This window comes from Monopterus albus, unplaced genomic scaffold (assembly GCF_001952655.1).
Source record: "Monopterus albus unplaced genomic scaffold, M_albus_1.0 scaffold136.1, whole genome shotgun sequence".
NCBI lineage: Eukaryota > Metazoa > Chordata > Actinopteri > Synbranchiformes > Synbranchidae > Monopterus > Monopterus albus.
In genome coordinates this window covers 336,178-341,829 of record NW_018128016.1, presented here as the reverse complement: position 1 = coordinate 341,829, position 5,652 = coordinate 336,178, and the positions used below count along the sequence as shown (strand labels likewise).

The following is a 5,652-nucleotide window of genomic DNA, read 5'->3' as shown; positions in this document are numbered from 1 at the left end:
GAAAATGTATTAAATGCAGTAAAGCCACCCTGAAGAGGCAAAAGAGTAAATACATTGTAATTTACACCAAAATTACAGACTAAGCCAAAAAATGAGCTGCAGCAAGTGAAGGCCTCCTGTAATATCAGCCTAACGTCTTGTGCATCTTGAGCAATTGTTGACGGGGAGGCAATGCAAAGACATCGGTGTCCGTCTCATTAAACCATCGTCACAGTGCGCATCCTCCGCAGCTGCACTGGGGTAAAAGGTGGATTTAATGTTGTTGTGCTTTCAGCATGGCCCCACTCCAAACATACATTATCACTCTTCCTGAACTTCTCTACAAAATGGAGCAGAAAAATATAGGCGAGGGTGTCCGCTGATTGTCAATGCAGTGTGTTTTTAACAAAGCAGATGAAAGAGTTGATGCTACAGCGCTGTGATGCACAGAGCCTCAACTGACAACCTTACACACACACAGACATACCATGTGCATGTAAACTGTCTAAATTAAAATTAAGCTTTACTTTTAAAGATACATGAATCAGGGATAAAGAATAAAATCAGTGGAATTTGGCAGGATCGTATTCTGTATCAGCTTGTTCCAGCTCTTCATCAAAGCTACAGTGTCTGAATTCTACACTAAGTGATTTAACGCAAGACTCCATGTTGTCATGGCAGCACCGTTTCACTGATTGGAAAAATGGTACATGTTTTATGCATCATTTTATAAACATTTCCCCCAAAATTGACTGACATATTTGGGGTCTTTTGAAACCAGGATCTTTAGAAAGATTTGAAATACACTTCTGTGGCTCTGAGATATAAAATGTGAGTTTGTACTAGGGATACGCTGACACCGGTACCAGTATCAGGTTCGATACCACCCTCTAGTACTTGGTCTTATAAAGGCTGTCAGATACTACGCACCAGTACCACTTAATGGCAATAGTACATTAACTTCACACCGATGTTGAGCAGGCCCTTAGGTACTGGAGTAGAAATTTTAGCAATTTGAGGATAATTTTAAGATAAGTGAGCACAACAAAAAGTAAAGTGTGAGCTCTGCTTCTCTGCTCTTGGGGTGGGGGCTCACAGACACAGCAGAGCAGAGACGAGGTTGTATTTTACCGAGCCGTCAAAGCTCAATACGTGTAGCAAAATCCAACAGTAAGAAACTAAGTAATAAAGTAACACGTGCTGAACAAGCAGGACCCAACAACAAACTTACAGAAATGCAAAGTCTTCGTTATGCCTGTGGTCAAAGAGCTCATTATGCTGATTGTAGTCAACTGTTGTGAACATGAAGAAAGCAAATGCTAATTTTGGTGGAGCCAAATGAGCTCTGTGTATGAAAGCAAGTTGAATTCTTGTGGACTGATTGTAATCAGGTCTACACTGCATTATGATTATTAAGTACTTGCATCTGTATCAGTGTTAGCTTTGTGCTAACTGAGTGACCAGTGGAGTCAGACAAATGAAAATGTGTTTTGGTCGTCTTGCATGCACAGCTCTTTTAAGATCTACCCACAAATTTTCAATGATGTTTAAATCAGGGGACTGTGATGGCCATTCCAAAACCTTCAGCCTGCGTCTCTTGAGGTATTCCATAGTGGATTTCGAGGTATGTTTAGGATCATTGTCCTGTTGTAGAAGCCATCCTCTTTTCAGCTTCAGCTTTTTTACAGATGGTGTGATGTTTGCTTCCAGAATTTGCTGGTATTTAGTGGAATCCATTCTTCCCTCCACCCGTGCAATGTTTCCTGTGCCACTGGCTGCAACACAACCCCAGAGCATGATAGATCCACCCCCATGCTTAATAGTTGGCAAGGTGTTCTTTTCATGAAATGCTGCTCCTTTTTTTCTCCAAACATGCCTTTGCTGATTGTGTCCAAAGAGTTCTATTTTAACTTCATCAGTCCACAGCACTTGTTTCCAAAACGCATCGGGCTTCTGTAGATGTCCTGTTGCATACTTCAGACGTTGGATTTTATGATGGGGACGCAGATAAGGTTTTCTTCTGCTGACTCTTCCATGAAGGCCTTGTCTGTGCAAGCATCGCTGCACAGTGGAACGGTGCACCACCACTCCTGAGTCTGCTAAATCTTCCTGCAGGTTTTTTGCAGTCAAATGGGGGTTTTGATTTGTCTTTCTGACCAGCATACGAGCAGTTCTGTCCGAGAGTTTTCTTGGTCTTCCAGATCTCATCTTGACCTCCACAGTTCCCCTGATCTGCCATCTCTTAATTACATTTCTTACTGTGGAAACTGCAAGCTGACAACGCTTTGCTATCTTCTTGTAGCCTTCTCCTGCATTGTGGGCATCAATAACTTTCATTTTCAGGGTCTTACACAGCTGCTTAGAGGAACCCATGGTTGCTGGGTGTCCACAAGTGTGTGCACAAGGTTTGAAGAGTCAAAGTATTTGTACAGCTTTGAAATTGGCATTTACCAATGACAGCTGTTGCTGTGCATCAGATCTAACGAGCTGATTAAGGTCTGATACCTTGTGAGAGACTTTGAGACTCTGGAACTCTTAGGGTGCCCAAACTTTTGCACCATGCCATAATCATGTTTTTATTTTTTATTTTTGTTCAATTTATGGCATAAGAAGTAACTATGCATCACTGTTTGCAGAAAATATTGTGCATTTTTTCCATTTCCAAGAGAAACTGTGTTAACATCTGTTCAAATAAAAAATCACCAAAATCTGTTATTTATCAAGGGGTGCCTAAACTTTTGCATAAGACTGTACATATCAACAGCTCCCTGGACCCGTGTCTGCACAGCCTCCGATCACCACTGTTAACTGCCAGAGCATTTGGAAAAGTATCCCTGGGGTTGTAAAAAAAACTAAAACAAAAACAACACAATGAGTGACATGGAGCCATCAGACCAACAGGAAACACATGTACTTCCCAACCAAACCATTTTCAGATGAGAGAACTTGAAGCTGGCAGATTTTCTCAACACGCTCTCTCATTTCCACATTCCTCTGTTGCATGTCGCGAGCAGGTCAGAGGTCAGCATCAACACCAGTGTGTGCTCCAGTCTGAGTCAGCAAGTGGGGTGAGAGAAAGGAGACCCCTTTCTGGAACAAAGGAGGATGTACTGATTGATGCTGTGTAGAAGTGGCCTTTCTCCAGTATAGCAGAGGGCTTTTATCAGGCCATTACGGCTTCAACAGGCAGAAGATTGGGTTCCTCAGATGCTCCGAAATCCAACTCAGCAGCTATTATGCTGCACAGAACGAGCAGAGAGATAATCCCAGGCATCTCTATTCACACCTGTCCACTCATATTCACATCACAAAGGGAGCTTGTATGAGGGAGTCTTCGTTTGCATAGTTTGGTCCTTCTTCATATTCAACAGGAGGAGAAGCAAAGCATTTTACAGAATCTGCTGCAGTGCCAGTTTTTAGGTTTCCCTCCAAAGCCTGCAGGATCGCAGGCCATGAGATCAGACAGATAATGCTGGGATTAGAAAACATGAGCTGTTTTGTGTTAGTCGCTACAACTGGCTAAACATCATGGTGAAGTGTGAGGTGTTGCCAGACAAAGTATCACAGTGTCCAACATATTATCTGCCAATAAAAACATCCAAATTGGTTTTATAAAGCTGAAATTGACTAAATCAAAGCTGAAATGATTAATCAAGTAGTCAGTAAAGAGAAACATACAGTAATTTTGATAACTTCAACTTTTCAAATATGAGTATTTGCTGTTTTTGTTCCCAAGATCATATAATTTATGAAATCTCTTCAGTTATGACTGAATGGGCCAAATCCAGCAGGACTCTCCTGTATTTAACAGGATTAACTTTCTACATCTGATCACAGTAAGAGCAACGATAGTCCATACTAGTGTCAAACCTTCACTTTCATTTCATCAGGTATGATTACACATACTACTACTGGGTAACCCGAGCTGATATGGCACCGGCACATGAGGTAGAGCGCGATCAGAAGCCGACGGTACCAGTGAAAAGTTTGGACACACTCTTCCGTTCAACCCAAGTGTGTTCAAACTATTGACTGGTAGTGTGTCTGCCCATCAGAACAGGTTGAGGGTTTATCCTTGTTTTCAAAATGTCTACAGGCACAAACACAAAACCGAGAGTCTCCAAAACCCTGAACATACCCAGGATATTCCTGGGCATGTGAACATCCTGCACGTCACAGACGGTGCACTGACTCTGGGACATTTCTACAAACTGTACTTAGAGCACAACACTCCAGTTGGGATCAGTGACTTCAGTTCTTCCTCTGTGCATCGCTCACACTAACCAGCTCACCACTGCATCGCATTACCTCCGCCATTAATAGTCTGTCCGCCCACTTTAATACATAATCAGCTGCCTATGGGCTCAACCTAACATACCTGGCACAGCCCAGGGTGCTATGGTCCAGCATTACAGCCTGGCTTGTGACCAGGTTCGAAACAGCTTCACTCAGCACCGCTGAGCATCTAATAACAGTATGTGGAGCACCGACTGATGAACTGGTCAAACTCCAAGCTGTGCAGCCTGAGGGTTGACTTCTGGGTGGTTATCAAATAACAGAGGGGGATATGGAAAACAGGGTGGTTGTGGACCACTTCTAAGGGCATCACACTACCCGCTATAATGAATAAACATACTTCCCACCATTTTTTTGTATAATTTCAGTGCTTTTGAAAGTGCTTGTGAGTGCACATAATCACAGCACTAGCCCAGAGTGGCTGGAACAGCTTCATATCAGAGCTCCTGCATGTGTCTGAACCACGGGAATTAGGCCAGAGTGTGACATGATTTAAATTAAAAAACAATGAACACCCCAACACTGCCTCCCAATACACACACACACACACACTCACCTCCAACAACAACCACTACCTCTCCCTCCCTCCATTTCTTCCCCCAACATCTGAGAGCTGCTTTCATTTCTCTTGCTACAGAGGGTCGATTAAATCAGACACATGTATGAGAGGAATGTGGAGACTTTGGGAAAACAAGTGCTGTTCTCTGATTTGAATTATTTATGGATCCACCCAAAACTCAGAAGGTGATGTGTTAAAGTGAGAACACGTTCACGACATGGTCTCGAGATGTTAAAGGACAAGACAAATAAGATGCAGAGTTACGAAGGAGGAAAACATGCCAAAATGGAGCAATACAAACTAACCCTAACATAAACTTAGTGAAAGCAGGTTTTCACTAATAATTTGTCACCCTGCACCAAAGATAACCTTTGACCTGACCTCTACAAGACCCTCTGTACCTGGACAACTGGCAGGCAACAGGATAAAAGAAATAGTTTCAAGCTACTTTGTCGACTTAACTCCACATGGATGCACAGGGGTCCCCCAGCCACTCTGAGGATGGGCCACGTGCATGCCCATTATTTTGTGGTAGATTAGTGCCCGGCTAACATCAGCTTACCAATATTATACCAGCTGATGTTAGCTTATCACACCTATCAGTGTCTATGTAGGAAGGAAGTACAGCAGAATGAAGGATGGATGAATACGTAAAGACACATTCATCACTGAGGACAACGTGACTATTGTCTATTTAATATGGGCTCCTTCAACATACCATGCACTTGTTCTTTTAATGTCAGTCCTGCTAATCTTTACCGTTTACATTTTACGTGACATTTGCTGATAGTGTTTTATTTCTGACATTTATTTAGGCT

At 42.6% G+C, this 5,652-nt stretch overlaps 1 protein-coding gene across 1 annotated transcript in view; it reads right to left on the bottom strand.

Moving 5' to 3' along the window:
* Positions 1-5,652, bottom strand: part of pawr (PRKC, apoptosis, WT1, regulator) — a 66,797-nt gene that overhangs the window by 59,512 nt on the left and 1,633 nt on the right. The window lies entirely within an intron of this gene.